This window comes from Glycine soja, chromosome 3, assembly GCF_004193775.1.
Source record: "Glycine soja cultivar W05 chromosome 3, ASM419377v2, whole genome shotgun sequence".
NCBI classification, from domain to species: Eukaryota; Viridiplantae; Streptophyta; class Magnoliopsida; order Fabales; family Fabaceae; genus Glycine; species Glycine soja.
Window position 1 is genome coordinate 33,659,151 of NC_041004.1, and position 20,025 is coordinate 33,679,175.

The following is a 20,025-nucleotide window of genomic DNA, read 5'->3' on the forward strand; positions in this document are numbered from 1 at the left end:
TTTGCCTATTCTCATGGGTTATGTCTTCTTATGGGCTATGGCTTCACTTGTAACTAACCATGTAGAGTTTAGCAAATGGTTTGTGATGCTAGCTAGGCAATGTTACCTTCAGCTTCTAACTTGTTTCACTTTATATTTGATTATCCTCTGTGTTGCATGTCCTCTTGATATCCGCATGAATTCCAACCCTTTTGCAAGTGTATTCTCAGTAGCTAAATAAATATCATATCTATAGTAATAAATACTACAAAAAAATATTATAATAATTGAGAATAGAAATCTGTAACCACAAAAACTAGTACACTTTTCTCATTATTGCTCCTTCATTTGTATCTCTCAAAGTTATAAAATTAATGATTGGGTATTTGTTCATATTGTCCATGAACAAATATTGTTCTCATACTGCATTAAAATGCATGCTCATACAGAGTTCAAAGAATAGAAGAGTTTACAAAGCAACTTGAGGCAGGGGATCTGAAACTTCGGCCAAGGTAAGTTCATAATCTGTTTCTGGCTGTGTTTGCTGCAAAAGTTAGCTTTTTCTTTTCCACCAAGGTAAGTTCAAACAGTGGCTTCTTTGTTTAGCATTTTTGGTTATGGTGTTCACTGGGTTTTGGGGTTCTTAACTGAAGTGTAGAATATGGATTGGATGGCAGGTTTATGTAGTGTACATGGGAAGCAAAAGTGGGGAAATCCCAGATGATAACCTGAAGGAAAATCATCAAATTCTTGCTTCTGTTCATAGTGGATGGTCAGAGTTATGATCACTTTTTCTTTTCTTGGCAAATTCTGCAAGTCTTTTCCCTTGTTTTAAATGAGTGATTCCCCCCCCCCCCCCCCCCCCGCATTGTAATGTTTTGACAGCATTGAACAAGCCCAAACTTCTCATATTTATACCTACAAACATGGTTTCAGAGGCTTTGCAGCCAAATGGCATTACTATGGTAGTCAATAACATTGGAAATTGGACTTCAAATGGCATTACTATGGTAGTCAAATTCTTACTACTAGTGTACTTCATTTATTACTTTAGTGTTACATTTTGATTTTATTTGAGTCAACATATAAATTTTTATTAGCTTTGAGTTGTTACATTCAACAAAAACACCGAATTTTCAATTTTTAACCTGCCGCTTGAGGTTAAAAATATATTATTTTTGTAATTTTTAGAAGTTAAAGTGAATCAAATTTAAGGAAAACACTAACAAGTACTCTTAGAACACTTATAAGAAGGAATAAAAATTAGAAAGTTTTTATAGAAAAGTGTTACCAATGTACTTCCACCATAATATCCAATGACCATGGATTTAGTTAAAAAAAATCTATTAATTTCTTAACTGATGTTCTTAAGACACTAGTTAGTAGGATCCAAAATTTAAATAAGAACTAATTTTAGAAGGACATATTTTCATGAATAAAAAAACATTTAAGCCTTTTTTTTTTGTTTAAAGGTAGCATTTTGGCACACTATGAGGACCCTGATTAGTTTTCCATGATTGAAACAGGGTGAAAGTCTCAATCTCTTTGAAGTGAATGCCTCCACAAGGATAATTTCTGCTTCTACAGCCAATGGAGGATACTTCACTCCTTGTCAATCCAGGTGAAGCAAGGTACTTAACACTATTAGAAAATATGCTTTCTACATCGGTTATTTATGACTTTCAACATCGATTTTTCAACCGATGTTGAAAGTACCGACGTTGATAATATTATCGTTAACATCGGTTTTTCAAAAACCGATGTTAAAGTAAAATTACCAACATCGGTTATATAAATAACCGATGTTGCTAATATGAATTACACCCAGAAAATGTATATTAATATTGAAAGTTAACATCGGTTTTTACAAAAAACCGATGTTAACGAATGTGTTACTGTTGACAGTTAACATCGGTTTTTTACAGAAAACCGATGTTAACGTTCGTTAACATCGGTTTTTATAAAAAACCGATGTTAACGAATGTGTTACTGTTGACAGTTAACATCGGTTTTTATAAAAAACCGATGTTAACGAATGTGTTACTATTCACAGTTAACATCGGTTTTTATAAAAAAACCGATGTTAACGAATGTGTTACTACTATTCACAGTTAACATCGGTTTTTATGAAAACCGATGTTAACGTGGGTTAACATCGGTTTTTTCAAAAAACTGATGTTAACGGATGTGTTACTATTGATAGTTAACATCGGTTTTTTCAAAAAACCGATGTTAACCCACGTTAACATCGGTTTTTATAAAAAACCGATGTTAACGAATGTGTTATTATTGAATTTTAACATCGGTTTTTTACAGAAAACCGATGTTAACGAATGTGTTATTGTTGACAGTTAACATCGGTTTTTTTAAAAAACCGATGTTAACGAATGTGTTACTATTCACAGTTAACATCGGTGTTGTTTTCAGGAATTTTTTTTATATAATGTCTTTGTTTTTACAAAAAACCAAAATTTAACCTGTAAATTTAAAATCAGACCACACAGCACACAACATATATCATTTGCATTCAGTTTTCAAATAGATTTTAGCAAAAAACTAGCTATCAACAAAGGTTGTTCAATGTTAAGATGAAACAACAATTGTAAAAAATATAATGCAAAGTACGTAAACTAATTTATTAACCTAAAGTTACATAGTTGCCTAACATCCTATGTTTGATTTCTAACTTTTAGATAATATTGTGCCCACTGTATGCGAAGTGCCTTAAATCTCTCTGCTTCCAATGGTCTAACTTCATTAAAATACTGCATGATGAAATAAAAAAATAAATTAATAATGTAATAACAATTATAAAAAAACCAAATTTGTTTGTAATAAACAATTACCGTCTCCCAATTATTCCTGAAAGATCCTAAGATTATCGTGGACATCCAGTGCATCACGTAGTAGCCACATTCAGTGATTCCTTTTTGTCTATTACACTAAATACATAATGAAATTTGGATATTAATTAAACGTTAACTACAATTAGTGTACACACACATAAAATATATATAAGTAGAACTTTTATTTAAATTACGTACCTTAACAACAATCCACCTAGCAGCAGCCTTGGATTTCGGTTGTGGAGTATCATCAAGTCCTTTCAAAGCACTAGTGTTGAATATAAGGAACATTAAAATATTGATGTTGTTGAGTTATGCCAATGAAAATGTATTGAAAACAATACTGACCTGTTAATTATTCCCTTAAGGTAGTTGTCTGGCCTGTTATGCAAAGAACAAAACCAGACAACTAGGTTTTCCTTAGGTAGAATGACGACCATTTGCCAGTGTCCACTGCAGTAGAGACGAATATCGTGAAGCTGATCCAAAGTATTGCTTTATGGTGACACCGGCTCCAACAGCACGAACACGGCCAGGGTGCTCTGGTCGCCCAATGGCAGCAGTCAGGATATCCTGACGTCCATGTGTCACATAGGCATGACAATTTCAATTAAGAGAGAAAATTAATAATATGACTTATTTGTCGCAGTTTTTACAAATTTGATAACAAAATTTTAATTTTTTATCTTTAAGGGATCTAATTATCACTACAAAAAGAATTACAATTTGTGACATTAAAAAAGTGATTTCTAATGGTTAAAAATCACCACAAATTGCATTTCCAACGGTCTGGATTGACCATCAAGAGTACCATTGTCAGAAATTATTTGTGGCGACTTTAAGTTGAGCGCTGGTAAATTCGTCAAAAAGTTTGTGGTGGGTTTATATTTTTAGCATTTTTCATTTTCTAGCGGTTTTGAAACCGCCACAAAGTTTATTTTTCCAATATTATATATATTTTTATTTATTATATCTCCTATTATTTTATTTAAAACAAATACTATATAATTCATAATAGATCCATTTTTAATGTACAACAGTTTAAAAAAACATATTGTCACTTAATTAGTATCTCATTGCATGAACCACCTTACACCTGTCAAGTCACTTTTTCATTCTTCCTCAATCTTACAATTAAACCTGCAGCAGAGTGCAAAAATGATTTAGAAAATTGAATCAGTCTTTTTCTACTATCTGTTTGAAGGGGTGCAACTTATGATAGCTTATGAAGTACCTTTAATTTATGTGTCAAGAGGAAGAAATCACCCATTATGAAGTCAATTTGATCATCCACCGACCCCATAAGTAGTAGCTTTATACCTAACAAAGAAAAAAGAATTAGATTTATTTTCCTTTGGATGTAAGAACAGGCTCATATATTTTATTTTATTTTATCATGCGTTATGCGCTCTGCCAACTCAAGAGAGTAAAAAAATACTTCCCCCATATATCACATTATGGGCTCTGCCTCCTCTGAGATTAACAAAACAAGACTCAAGATTTTGCAATAAAGACACACTTATGTTGAGTGTGTAAGACAGAGAAAGTATATATATTTGGTTTGCCGGTTCAAGCAATGGAGGGTCTAACTTCTAACTTCTTTAACTTGCTATATCAACAAAAACTTTCAAATTTGAATTAACTCACTCAAAATTTATTCCTATTTTTACAGATAAATATAAATAAAAAAGATAGCTAACTTAGTTCTATTTTTCTAGGTAAGGATAAATATAAGGATAAGTAACTTATTCATATTATCTAAGCTAAACGTCACCTAGCAATTTCTATTGTTTTGATAATCTAACATTCTAGAGTCACTTTAACAAGTTAAGCCCATTCTAGTTATCAAAATCACTACAACAAAAAGGATTAGTAGTTAGTACTTACAGTATAAACCGCTTATGGTTGCTCCCTCACAAGAATAGATATTTGGCTTCCCATTGGTGTGTCGAGTGCACCTAAAAAGGGGGAAAAGACAAAGATTATTAAAAATGAGAATTGAAGAGATTAACCTTGATACAAAAACATAAAGGAAATACAATAATTCCAAATAATACACACAAAACTGAGAAGCTGCATTAAAGCTTCAATGTCACTCTCAATATAAACTGAGAAGCTGCATTAAAGCTTCAAACATGAGTCTGGAACATTGCAAAAACATTCACTCAGTTATTCATAGCAGAGCTAAAAAGCAAAACTTGATAGACTGATTTAAAGTAATTTGAGAAATCATTTTAGCAAGATGAAACAATATTTGTACCTTGGATGCTTTTACAGCAAGCTTTTCTTCCTACTCTGTGACAGACCAGGTTCCTTTGGGGTGGGAAAAGATCTCTTCCCTATGTGAAATCATCTTTTCGGCCTGCCAATAAGTGCTTGATTTCATTGAAGGGCAAATGTTAAGGATTAGAAAATGAAAACGATCAATACCATACAATAAAAATTTCTAAGTGATGCTACTTTGGAATGCTATTTTGCAAGACAAGATAAGAAGTTGAGAACACACAAAAACTGGACATAATTAAATTTGGGTAATCCAAGGCATACAAAGATTAAAGGCAAGCAAAACATAAAAACTGATCAATGCCTTTGTGGCCTCAATTTCATTTTTCTCAAAGCTCTTTATTCTCTGAAATAAATTGAAAATATAAACAAATACAATATTAATAAAAACAAAGTGAAAAATGGAAAAGAATGAAGAGTTAACAATTAAATAAAATCAAAACCTCTCTTCTTGAAGTATTTCAGATACTTATTTACTTTTGACTTCACAATTATGTCTATATGGTGCTTATCTCAGTCAAGCTTGCATTACATAAGAGTGGAAGAGAACAATACGTAGGCAATATTATTTACACATCACCTTGTTTATTATTTACCTCTGGAGTTGGAGCCTTTTTACGCTGCCCATTCAACCAACATATCCATTCAACTAAAATAACCAAACAATAATTATCTATTAATTTAAGAATGGGAAATTGGATAAAAAAAAATCAGAGATTTTTTCTGAATAAATTCAACGTATAAAATAATTGCCTGGATCCATCCCTAAATCAAAATGTAATAATAGACATATTAATTTAGCAGAGAAAGAGTGTTTCGTCAATGAATCAGATATTGGGGGAAGTAAAACCCTAATCGAATATTAGAAACAGTACCGAGAGGGAATAAACCGCTGAAGCTATGCATGAACCATTCGAATCCCTTTGAATCTCATCACCACCCAAAAGCTTCGTTCCACGATGAACAAATAATGCAACATCACCGCCCTTGCTCTGCACTTGACGAGATTCAGAACATAGATGGCACCAGTAAAGTACCTAGTGAGGTTTTGTTGCGATTGACACGAAAAAAGCTTTAGTCCCAAGGGCGCAGGTAGGGCTCCGGAAAAGCTTTGATTGTTGAAATTTTCTTGGGGCTTTGTTAGCGGTTGACGGGATGAGAGATTTCATAGGTTTAAATTGTGTAAACAAGGCCTATGATGGCCAGAACCAACCCCGACGGCGGCAGAGTAGAGGGGGTTCCATGGAGTTCAAAGAAGAGAAAGGAACCTCGAATATGTGGTTTTTTTTTCGGTAAATACACTTCTTCATTTTTTTTAATTTAAAATATTATAAAATATAAATATTATATTATATAATTTTTTTAATTGGTTTTAAAATTATTTATTTATTAAGTTAAATTTTATAATTTAATTTTTTAATTTTTTTAAATAAAATGATATTATTAAATATAATTATTTTTATTTTATTATTTAATTTACTTAACATATTTTTAAAGTTAATATTTTTATTTAAAATTTAAATTTTTTAATATAATTATTTTTAATATAATTATATTATTAAATATAATTAATTTGTTTATGTTATTAAATTTAATTAAAAATTAAAAACAAAATTGTTTAACAACTTATTTATAAAAAATATTATATTACATTATTAATAAAATATTTAAACAATTACATTTGATTAAGAAAAAATTTAAGATAAAAATATACTATGACAATTGTTTTTATTATAGACTATGTTGCTGATAAATTATATATATATATATATATATATATATATATATATATATATTTTTTTTTTTTTTTTTTTTTTATTTTTTTATTTTTATTTTTTTTTTTACTTTCTCCTTTCATTTTCTTGTTTGTCCATAGCATAGCATGTGCGACATTTAAAATATTGAACTCCAGCTCTCACGGTTAAAGAATTTGCCAATAATTACATCATTTCTGACGGTTTAGAAACAGCCACTAAAAATTATTATTTTGTAGTGTATCAATCAGCACCTAACAAAGTCAAAGTAAAAAATAAGTATCTACCCTAATATAAATATGAATTTGAGTAATAAACGTGTAAGTTTCCCAAAAATAAAGGACGCAAATTTAATTTCGTTAATAATTATTATTAAGGTATCTATGTAACATAATTTTAAGTTTAAATTGAATTTTTTTTTAAAATAACATGAGTATTAAACTTACGTCAGAGTTTTCCCAAAATTAAGGACACAAGTATAATGGTCAATAATTATTTTAATTAAGGTATATATTTACTATAATTTTTAAATATCTAAATTAAAATTTAGGAAGAACAAAACTCGTTAATGTAATAATCATAATAATAATTATAATTATGATTCCGAACTAAATATTTATGAAACATTACATCACAACCCATGCCATACAGGTCGACACATGTACTCCAAACCGTGAAAACCATGAAAGCTTCTGTTTGATTGTCACGTGAATTTCTTACCTAAGAAAATATTCACAAATTTTATATCACTATAAAGAAGGGGGTTGAATTTTATTTAAAACGTCACAAATCTTTTTGAAAAACTTAAGCTTTGTTTGTTCAACGGAGGATGCCCAAAGTAAGTTTTTAAGACAGGTTTCGATATAAATCTCTTATTCCAAAACCTTTGTAGAAATAAGGTAAAGAAATTGTTAGAAACACAAGGTGAGTTTGGGATATAACAAAAGCAATATAAATAATACAAGGTATTTTTAAATTGATTCATCTCTATTATGAAGATTAAGTTCCGCTTGTGATAAACTATCAATCACATTTTCATATAATTTAAAAACATGCCTATATACTTTATCAATCAACTTCATTTTGACGAATGATATGCCTTTTAAAAAATATTAATTTTATATTTTTTATACTCTATTTGAATATTAAAAAATTATTATATTTTTTATATTTCAGTAAATATATATGTATCTTTAACGTTTTTTTTCTAAAATATGTATCTTTTTGACGGCATGTATTTAATATTATGCAAGAATCATATCTTAAATTAATTTTTAGAATTTTTTTATAAATAACAATGATTTTATATTTATTCTAAAATATGTCCATTGAAATAAATTATTTTATCGGTCATAGAGATCTGACTAAACAATTATTTTTTTTTGTCTTTTCTTGGTTGAATAGTTATTATATATTTTTATGTTTAATTTTTACGAATAAAAAAAATTAATCAATCCGACCCTACACTTACTTGGATAGTAGTCACACACTATATTTGGACATTTGCAGTAGATCGATCTTTGACAAAAAAAAGTTACGCAAGATTTTAATTTCTATAAAGAAACCATATAATTTTGTTGATTAAATAATAATAAAATTAAATTTACGAAATTCATTTTAAAAATTTAGTTTAATTTTTAAATGTTTACCTTTTGAATTTATAATTGTTTCTTAATTATTATATATTTTTAATTAAAATATAATTAATAACGCAATATATGATTTTTTTAAAATATATAAAAATTAAAAAAAAATTTATATTAACATCGGTTTTTTGGAAAACCGATGTTAACATATCATATGTTAACATCGGTTTTTCAAAAACCGATGTTAACTAATGATGTTAACATCGGTTTTCCAAAAAACCGATGTTAACGTGTATGTATTAACATCGGTTTTTTGGAAAACCGATGTTAACATATTACACGTTAACATCGGTTTTTGAAAAACCGATGTTAACGTGTATGCATTAACATCAGTTTTTTGGAAAACCGATGTTAACATATTATACGTTAACATCGGTTTTTGAAAAACCGATGTTAACAAATGATGTTAACATCGGTTTTCCAAAAAACCGATGTTAACATCATTAGTTAACATCGGTTTTTTGGAAAACCGATGTTAAGAATAATACTTTATTTACAAATATGCCACCGCGTTTAACTTAACATCGGTTTTGTAAAAAACCGATGTTAATAAGCCGATGTTAAAACTACTTTTTGTAATAGTGTAAAAGTGAGAGCTGCCTAAAAATCAATGCAAAAAGATGACTCTTAAAGTTATATTTTGTTTTACTTCACTCTTTTATTGTTGGTCTCCAATGAGTAAAGAATTGGTTTTTGTTGATATTATTGTTTTCTTTTTGGTTTTTGATATGGCAGTATTAATTCTAATTTCTATCTATTATATTGGCTTATGTTTCTGTTTGAGGTGATGATCTAACGGAATAAGATTTTGTTGTTCTTGTGTTTGTGTTAGTGATTATGGTTACTTTTGTGAGAGATATAATTTTTCCTCTTGAAGCTGTATTATGGTTTGGAAAAGTTAAATGGAAACAATAATACAACTTGGTTATTCACTTTGCACCTTCACTGGACATTCAACACCTATAATGTTAGTAGATTTTCATCCAAATAAAGATTACCTCATCTGCTCTTGTGATGATAATGGTGACATAATGCAGTTTTTTATTTTATTTTGTACCTGATCAAGTGCTATATGTAGCACTGTCATGAGATGGGAATCATGCACTGACATGGAAGACCAATTATGCCTGGCAGGACAGAGGTAACAATTAGCTAACTTAAGCATATGATCATGAAAGAATTTTAATTTTGTGGTTGAAGATGCTTTTTCCTTTTACGTACGACTCCGAGAGAGAAGGTTACAATTTTCATGTCTGCTCATGTCTCATGCATATTAGAGGAGTTCTTGGTTTTCTTTTCTTGTCTTATTAATTCTATTTCCCCTCTCTCTTTTCATTCTTTTCTATTTCCCCTCTCTAACATATTACAATAACCTATAGAATTTAAGATGCTAATTTTGTTTTTTTTCTCTCACTCTTTTTATCCCCTCTTCTAAGTTATAGATTAATTGGTTATATAACTAGTTAAAGATGTAACTGGTTATATAACTAATGAACTAAATTAAAAAGAGATGAATATATAGTTTAAAAATGAACTAAATTTCTGGACCAAATAAAAAGAGATCTAAACTAAATATAGGTCAAGCCTAAATTTGATGCATAACCTTTAGCAATTATGGCTCAGTTACAACTTGAAAGTAAATTTGCCATGACGAAGGTTTGGGGTTGTTGTCCATGAATAATACTATGTGCATCAAATTTTTTTAAAATGTATTTTCTCTTCTCCCACATGTTGCTTTATTCACATATCATAGATTAAAATTCTGACATATACTTAAAAGGATTAAACTACTTGCTACTTGTGTTACATATTGTGGATACACTGAAATTTTTTAATACAAAACAAAGATGAGATAAATTCTCTCATGGAAAAAAAATTATTTTGGTCCTGAAATGTCACATTAGTCCTAAAGTTAAGAAAATTTAAAATAAGTTTTTAGAATATTAAATAAGTTTCTAAATAGTTATTGTTATTTTAATTTTTAAACAATGTTAATATTAATAGTTAGGTTAATTTTGTTTTGAAAATATTGCTATTTTAATTTTTAAACATGTGTTAATATTTTTTTTTTAATTCTGAAAATATTGTATTTTCAAAATTTTTTTCTTTTTTAAATTTTCTTACTTTAATATTTTTCAATTCATTCTTTTCTATTTTGTAAGAATATTTTCAACCCTTTTGTTAATATAAAATTAAGGAGATTGCTTTGACATTACCATATATGTTTCAGCATTGAAATTAACACTTGAAGGGAAAAGATATTACTCTGTTCACTCTTTACACTTACCTTTTACTCATCTGCAGCTCATATACCAATATATTTGTATCCCTTCCTTAATACAACCCGTAAGTCTAGATTATTTGAGTATTTGAGGCTTACCACTCTTGGAGTCATTGGTGCCTTAGTGAAGGTACAACCTCCTTGCACAAACAAATTCACTTCTTCTTCCCAAGAAATTGTTGATGCCTATGGGTAATTTACTACAACGTTATCTAGCTGCTTATAAATGCACTCCACTCTATTTTTTAACAATAAATATTGGTAGTTACTTTCTCTCTAGGTCATACAGAGATAAAAACAAAAAATAGTTGATACGAGAGTATTTGTCAAAACAAATTTACAAGTTAGTTGAAAATTAAACTTATAAATTAGTTGAAACTCATAAGAGCTGAAATAATAAAAATTTATGAGCTAGCTAGTTGATTGGATAAAAATATTTAATAATATTAGCCAATAAGCTAGTTGATTGAATACAAATATTTAATAATATTAGCCAATAAGCTAGTTAATAAATATAAAATGACATAAATATTTTGATTTAATTACTTGATATAAAGAGAGATATCAAATAAACCTAGTGTGAGGAGTCTGAATGCTGTTGTTGATTGGCAACAACAATGTGGCTATCTGGTTGTTCTTTGATTATTTTTGGGAATGTGGGATATCTCCCTCTACCCCAATGTCCTAAAATCCTCAATAATTGTTTCCTCATATTGTGATGTTAATGGTTTTCTTATTGTGTTTCTTGTTACATTTATACATATACCAGTATGCATCGGGTGATATATCGTCTATTATGCTATGGGATGTTGATAAAGAGCAACTTGTTTATTCTAAATCTTCATCATCAGATTGCAGTGTCTCAGTGTTGGTAAGCCTCATCTTTGCATGATGTGGTTTGTGTTGGTAATTCTTATGATTGCTTTAGTTATTTTGGCATGACAACTAAGATGTTTTTCAAGACATTTGAGCCAAATATTGTTTGAGGTTTGACATGCCAATTACATAAGATGTTTAATGGAACAATTTGATTTTGTAAGTATACAAGAAGGCAAAATTTGAGATTTCTAGTCATAGGTTAGAGTTGAGTGTCAATTTGCCTTCATGTGTCTATCCTTCCCATCGGATTGAGCTATTTTAAATTAGGTGATTTGACATTTATCTAGTAGTTTCACTTTGAATTGCCACCTAACTGTTATTGGTTTGAACCCACCATACTTTTTATTCCTTTAACTAAGTTTGTTTTAACATGAATTAGCATATCAAAGCTTCAAAAAGTTGACTGCACCACTCCATTTGTTCATACCTTTGCAAGCAGGCTTCTTATATGAACATGTATTTTTTAGTATCTTTTTAAATATAGTTTGTTGTACTTGTGGAGGCCCTTGAAAAATTAAGAAAAACATTGGTGGTAACTGGTAAGAAAGTAAGAAACAGACTATAATACTGACTATGTGGATTGCTTATGATGTGGTTTTCTTATGAAAATAACTTGTGTAGTTGCAGGTATACATAATTTTTAGTATTGATTTTCTCTCTTCATTGTTAGTATTGATTTGAAACACTTGGACCTATTGTGTCCAACTCTTAATTACCTGGGCCATGTTTGATCTCCACTCACACCACAACATCACAACATCAGGGGATGTCCTAGCTACTAAATTTGGATGGCTTGTAGTACTAGGCCTTGCAGTCTATCTACATCATATCCCTTATGGTATGAGTTGCATATATCATTTGTAATATTGGAGTGTCAGTAGGGAATTAAGTATATATAGATGTGGACAAAAAGGTAATAAAATTGTTGAATGTAGCCATTACATCATAACTATATGTATAGCTTCTTTGTGTCAATGATACAAATTGGAAATATTTAATTATATGTTTTTATTACTATACTGCTACCTATTAAAGCATAAGTTATAACTTGTTTTAATGATGTGCACATTAAGATTACTTTTTTCATTGCCTTTATTCATGAACAAAAAGCAAAAAAAAAAAATTACAATTCTACATCGGTTATTAGGATAACCGATGTAAAATTGTTGAAAGTTTATGACGGTTATAATTATAACCGACGTAGAATCATGATGATACTACTGCGGGTTCATATGGAGAGCCGATGTAGATTGTCCATGAATCTACAACGGGTAGCAAAAAAACCGATGTAGATAGGCTAGATTCTACGACGGGTTGTTCAACACAACCGATGTAGATTGCCAATGAAACTAAGACGGGCTTAGGTCCAGACCTGTCTTTGAATGAAGTGTTTCTACATCGGTCAAACAACCGATGTAAAAGGGTGTTGGTCTTTCAACGATGCGGGCTACAACATCGTGTTATAACCGATGTAGAAGGGGTGTTTTAACTGATGTAGAATGGTCATTTTGTAGTAACCTTGGTGAGTTTGCCCCTAAGTAATACTTGAGTTGTTCTATTTGGAATGCCATTAAGAACAACAACAGCAAGTGCAAGACTACTTCCATCTACAACCTTAACTCTTAGGTTTGGATGCTTACTGACATATAACCCTCCATAAATGTTAAGATTTTCTCCTTGATTTAAAAGGCCTAGGCATAACAATTTTATGCCTTTTTGGTGTGCTTCTAATATTGCTTCCTCAATCATTTTGTTGATGGACATTTTTTGTGATATCATGAAGTACTACAAAAAAAATGCATAGTTATATTATTTTACATATTGTCATATAATAAACAAGAGATCACATAAAATTACATTAAAGTTTTGCTGAAATAATTAATCCCTAAAATAATTATATTGAATAAAGCATATGAAAAGGTAATAATTTAACTTGTTAGTTAAATACTGACATTATTGGTTTGTATAATAAGTTCCGTAGACAATTCCATAACGAATTAGATTTGAATCTGGCCGGTATAACATTCAACATCCAAAAAGTTAAATATAAACATATCAACTTGATGTGCAATATTCAATAGGATTTTAAGAAGACATTATCAAACAAAAAACTATAATATTCTATTTTATTTTATATATACTAAATAATTTTCATTAAATATACGACAAATTGATAAAAAAAAATACATATATAATTATAAAGAATGAAATTGTTGATATTTACTTGTTGACTGTACTTAGGTATTGCCCAACTTTGCAACTTAAGTTTGTTAAAACGATTCCCCTCCACAATGAATGTACGACCATAGACTAATCTGAGCATCATGGAGCAAGCTGTCATTGGCCACATCAAACAAAGGTGCCATTTTGATGTATACGGCTTGTAGGCCAGGTAAGCAAAACCAAGCCTAAGATGATAAATAGATTCAAGAGTTGTAAGGTATGTTAGGTTCACAACATTTGGAATTTCTTTCTCTCATTTTGATGTTGAATCATGTAATTGATCCGAGGCCTTGTCTAAGGTGCCATAAATGTAGTCATAAAATGGCATAAACAAAGAGTAATTTGTCTTAAATTGGGTATGGTGCAAAGAGTGAAACCTGTAAGATAATGAGTATATTTTGTTACTTGCTGTAATTAAAAATGCAATATAAACATTAATGGCAACAATATATATATATATATATATATATATATAGAGAGAGAGAGAGAGAGAGAGAGAGAAAGACGGCAAGAGAGACTATAAATACATACGATGGGTGTAACTGAGATACTTGAGAAGCGGGAAGATGTTAACAATCTCAAAGTTGCATTGACCCATATTGTTCATAAAATCAATGTAAGTCACATATCGAAACACAGTCATCATAGAGGCTGCTTTTCTAAAGACAAGGGTTAACAAGGGAATTGCGAAAAGAAAGAAATGTGATATGTGCTTAGCAAATGGATGGATGACAGTTGCACCAAAGGAAAAAGGGATTAGATAAAGAAAAAATTGCTAAAAGTTAATTAAGGAAGTAAATAAATAGAAACAAATGAAGTAAATCCTTTTGTACATAAATATAATATAATGAACAAGAAATGTATTCTAAGAGTGATACACTCAAACAACAAAACAAAGTCAATGTATACTTAGGCTAATGAGTGATTTTTTTCCAACAAATAATTTGCAACATATATTTAAACTGTCGAACAACACATGCAAAACTAAAGAAGTAGACTGAATTCAAAATACATTTTTTGACCTCATAAATATATAATTAGTTGAATTTTTTTTCTACAAAAAAATTTATTCTCACAAATTAAAATGTGTCATTTTTTTGTTTGAAGTAACGTTCAAACATCCAAACCTATGTGTATTATTTTTTTACATTAATTGGTTACATACATGCATAACCAATATAAAAAAATCATATTTTACATAAATAACTAATTTAAAAATTTATTATTATTATAATTTTAAATTTATCTAAAACTACGTTCACACACAAAAAAAAAATACATTCAAAAGTCATCATTGTAGTGTGTGTGAAAGTATGGACATTGACATTCAAAGTGATAAGATATTTGACATTTTGCATTCATCAACTACACAAGCAAATTAAAAGAGATTAATATTGTGACTCACAAGTAATGGGCTTTGTGACAATGGAAGAATGATGGTGGGAATGGTATCGAGAGTACAAGAAGTGATGATGAAGTGCTCTGTGTAACCAGTAATAAAGAAACCCTATTGGTTCAATATGAAAAATTATTGTCATAACTACTCCATCTGTTATCCATAATGGAATACGTGATGCCCCAACAACTATATAGTTTGACAAGAAGTATGTTAATCCATTCAACAATATAAGGGAGTTGTGATAAAAGAAGAAGAAGAAGAAGCTATAGATAGGGTATACGAATCTGTAGCATGATTTAAGTACCAAGTTGGGTTGTCCTTAAATATGATCAAGTTGCAAAGCTTTCAGGACATGCTTCGTGAAGTTGGGCATTTGGAAAGCATTTGTGACCTCCAAGCTATCATGACATTAGAGATCCACTCCTTCAAAAAGAGGTGGAGTACACTAATGATCCAATGAAGGGTCAAGTGGAAAAATGGACAACTTTTGGGTGTTCCATAATTTCAGATGCTTGGACAGATAGGAAGCAAATAAGCATAATTAGCTATTTGGTGAACTCCTCTTATAGGACAATGTCCATCAAGTCCATTGATACATATGTCTGACTGTGTGAAGACCGATGATAAACTATTTGAGTTGTTTGATTCTATTGTGGAGGATATTGGAGAACAAAAAGTTATTCAAGTTGTAACAGATAATCGAAGAACTATGTTTATGCCAGTAGGAAGTTAGACGGAAAAAGGCCTAAATTTATTGGGCTCCTTGTGTTGCATATTGTACTAAACTCGATATTGGAGGATATTGGGAAGCTTCCTAATATAAAGAAGACAATTCAGCGGGTTATCTCTCTTGTTGGCTTCATTTATAGCCATATAAGCACTTTGAGTATGTTAAGATTCTTTACAAATAAAAGAGAGTTAGTGAGGCATGCAATCACTCAATTTGCAACTTCTTATCTTTCAATGGAAAGGATTCACCAAGATAAAACAAATCTTAGAACCATGTTTGTATCAGATTATTGGAATGAAAACAAGTTGACAAAGGAGACAAAGGGGAAGGAAGCCACTAAAACTATATTGATGCCAAGTTTTTGGAAGAATGTAGTTTTTATTCTCAAAGTGATGGCTCATGTAGTGAAAGTGCTTCGACTTGTTGAAAATGAGAAAAAAATGACTATGGGCTACACATATGGGCTACACACTTTATTTGCCTTTGTAGCTCAATGGTGGCGAATGTATGGTTCAAATGTTCCCCATTTACAGTAACTAGCTATAAGGATCTTAAACTTGACTTGTAGTGCTTTGGGTTGTGAACACAATTGGAGTGTCTTTGAGCAAGTAATTAGTTTGCTTCTTAAAGTGAATAGTCGATTCCATATCATGCTTATAATTATTCCTTAAGTATTTATCCTATGTTCATATTAAGAGAAGGAACAGGCTTGAACATAAAAGATTGCATGACTTGGTCTATGTCAAGTATAATCAAGCACTCCATTGAAGATACAACCTTAGGAATGAAATTGATCCAATTAGACTCAATGAAATTGATGAATGTAATGAGTGGCTACTTGGTGAGATAGATGAGGATGGTGATGATGAAGATAGGGTTTCGGAGGAGGAAGATGATGACCTTAACTGGAGACACATTTCTATAGTGCTTCGGATCTTGGCAAGCCTAGATATAGTAGGTGTAAAATGAAGCAACATGAAAATGGAGAAGGGCAAGAGGGAACATCTCAAAGAGCTTCTGAAAAAGACAAAGGAGGAGCTTCTTTAACTAGGAAGGGAAAAATGGTTAAAGTTAAGGAAGTATTGGAAGATAATACTAGTGAGGAAGGGAAATTAGAGGCAAATTTATCGGAAGAAGATTGAAGGATTTACGCCATTAAAGAATGTGGAGATTGATTATGTTGACTTGGAGGAGGGGGATGAAAATGAGAATGATGATTATTAGATTTATAATTTTATATTGTCTTTAATATTGACTCTTTTTTAGTGGTTGCTTATTATTTATCCTTTTTGTTGGTGTTTTTATTAATTATGTATTTATGTTTATGACTTTTATGTGAATACAATCATCTGATTATGAATTTTAATTTGTCATTATACTATTTTTAATATATATTTTTTGTTTTTATATATATATATATATGGTGTCCGCCATAGACTGTCACATCATTGCCATGTTAATAAGCTAGGGACACAAAGGTGGTCACCGCCATCTGCCATAAAAAGTTATTGATACAAGAGCATATTAAGCGGCATTAGGCTAAGTTCTACCATTCAAAAGAAACCAAAGCCCTATTCAATCTACTCATAGCACCACCTGCTGCCGTTACCCAAGTGAACTTTCTTCCCACCGAAGGTAACTCCACCACCTCCATGTGATCAATAAAAGCATTAAACTCCACCATTTCTCTATATCTTCGTTGACTACTATCACTACTTCCCACTCTCTCATCACTATTCAGAATGGGATTAAAATCTTCTATGATGCACCACACTCTATCTCCCACCTTTCTTTTTAAATTCAAGATGTACAAGATCCTCTTTTCATTTAACGCACACGGTGAGTACACATTAATAATATTGATGACCAAAAAGGATCTTCATTCCACCTTCCTTGAACAAAAAGAAACCCATTGCCCACCACACAATCAAGAAGCTGGAATTTACCTTCCTCCCAAAGACACAAGAAGCCTCTCGATGAGTGGACAGTTGGAGCATGTCTCCACTCTACTTGATTGTCCCCCTTTAATTCCCAACACATATTTTTGTATTCATCAAGTGTATTTTTTTACTTTAATTCTTGAGAGGACTTAGCCAAATATCATGTGTGTCCTCAGATGAATAGCTAAAGATCAATCCCTTTCAAAATATAAATATCCTTAGAAACATCCTACTATAGACCAACTTTATAGGTGACTTAGGTTACACCACATTATTTTAACTATTAGATTAATCTTGTGTTTCTGTTATTATTTTGCACCCTGAAAACTTTATTATATCTCAACCTTCTTTCCCCCTTTGTCTATACTTTTTTTGTAAGTGAACTCCTTGTTGTCCCCGATGAACCCTGCATCGTTGCCGGTGACACCTCGCTAAAAGCTCTCATAGATAAACCCAAAATCAACAAAGAACCCTTGTAGCAACTCTTCATCCAAGCAATATTATGGCCCTCAAATGGCGCAATGTGGTCGAACAACTTGTCTTTTCCTGAGAACGCAGTCAGCACATGCACTTCCACTTGGCCTCTCCTCCATAGTACTATTTCGTGTGGCATCTCTAATTTGAGAGCACTGATAAGTGCTTGTTGTCGCACCAATCTCATGAGTACATCATTGGGCAGTGTCTCAATTTGAAGTGGTTCTTCACACACACCATCGACTTCAGTTGCTAAATCTGTTAGTGCATCTTATTCCGATTGCAACTTTCAAACTAACATGAGAACGGTCAACGTCGAGCTCCTCAGCCACACCATTCTCTAAAGGTGCACCTTTCTAGTCGAATCTTGAATCTTTGATGCCCATTTCACCATGGTCTTTGCTGGACACCAAAAAACTTATTTTCAGTGTTAAGCATCATTGGCATGCGACAACGAACAATGATCAAGGATATGGTTAACTGGGGAAAAGACTTGTGAGAGGTAATATGGTGTGGATGATTGTAGGATATGATCTATGAAATTAAATTAATCTAACGAATCAAAGTAACGGTTAATGGTAGGCCCCCTATTAATAAATACATGTTTGTATTAAAGTTTGCAAACTTAAGTTTGGATTTAACTTAAATTTGCAATTTGAGTTTGCATAAGCAACCAAAGTCTTACTTCCACAAAACTGTATTTCCAAATAAAATTTCATTGTAGACGAACTTTTAAGATTAACCAAACATATTACGGAAATGAATTTAGTTTCCATTGACATAAAACAAAGCATGCCCGAATAGGTGTTACACCATCCTTTGTCATATTATTGAAGTAAATTTTCTCTCTCTTAATTAAAATTAATTCAATACTCACAAATCCTTTTCAAAAAGACTTTAAGCATGGATTTATTCTTACATAGACTATGAAAAATTAATAGATCTCATATTATAAATGAAATTATTAATATATAATAAAAACAATACACTATATGGAATGAATAAAAATATGGTACTACTATTAGAACGACTAATTAAATAAAGAAATGAAGTTAATTTCTTAAAAAATAATCTTTTTGTTATATATATATATATATAATCTATTTTCTATTCGCAAATGACGCTCCGTTGTCTCCCAAGGACGCTGGCATTTACTATCCTCAGTTAAAAGCTAAAACTAAAATGAGAGGCATGCCATTGTTTTCTACGTTCCTTCCATTATTCCACATTGCCGTGACCTCGTTCTCTATATCATTTTTATGCATTGAGAGACGTTGAAATTGCCATATCATGGAAATTAGGAGTGATTAGCGTAGAAAAAACAAACAGCTTGATGAGTTACAAAAAGTATATTTTTATAGTAATTAATTTGTCTCATGGTACATATGCCTCTTTTTTTACTGGCATGGTAAATAATTAAATATGCTTGATCACACGACTTTTACACGCAAGAATTAGGTCCCGTGCTGCGTAGTTATTGCTTAAAACGTGAAAATTTCTGAGAATTAGACATTCGACTCAAATAATTGGATAGATTAATTTGAAACGTAAAATATAAAAAACGAAGTTCATGTGGATGTTTCTCGGATCA

At 30.8% G+C, this 20,025-nt stretch overlaps 2 long non-coding RNA genes and 1 pseudogene across 6 annotated transcripts; all 3 read right to left on the reverse strand.

The window, feature by feature from the left end:
• Window positions 1–2,482: 2,482 nt before the first annotated feature.
• Window positions 2,483–2,886, reverse strand: LOC114406517. Its single transcript, XR_003665451.1, has 2 exons — window positions 2,826–2,886; window positions 2,483–2,744 (listed from the first exon to the last, which is right to left on the reverse strand). It is a non-coding gene; the product is annotated as an uncharacterized LOC114406517 (long non-coding RNA).
• Window positions 2,887–3,179: 293 nt separating this feature from the next.
• LOC114406516 lies at window positions 3,180–6,394 on the reverse strand. Of its 5 annotated transcripts, none has more exons than XR_003665447.1 (6): window positions 5,984–6,394; window positions 5,086–5,757; window positions 4,713–4,783; window positions 4,060–4,145; window positions 3,915–3,965; window positions 3,180–3,398 (listed from the first exon to the last, which is right to left on the reverse strand). It is a non-coding gene; the product is annotated as an uncharacterized LOC114406516 (long non-coding RNA). The 5 variants fall into 5 exon arrangements; XR_003665448.1 differs by lacking the exon at window positions 3,180–3,398 and having other exon boundaries at window positions 3,805–3,965; window positions 5,086–5,200; window positions 5,705–5,757; XR_003665449.1 differs by lacking the exon at window positions 3,180–3,398 and having other exon boundaries at window positions 3,805–3,965; window positions 5,086–5,187; window positions 5,689–5,757.
• Window positions 6,395–13,171: 6,777 nt separating this feature from the next.
• On the reverse strand, window positions 13,172–17,704 carry LOC114405177 (annotated as a pseudogene).
• Window positions 17,705–20,025: the final 2,321 nt, after the last annotated feature.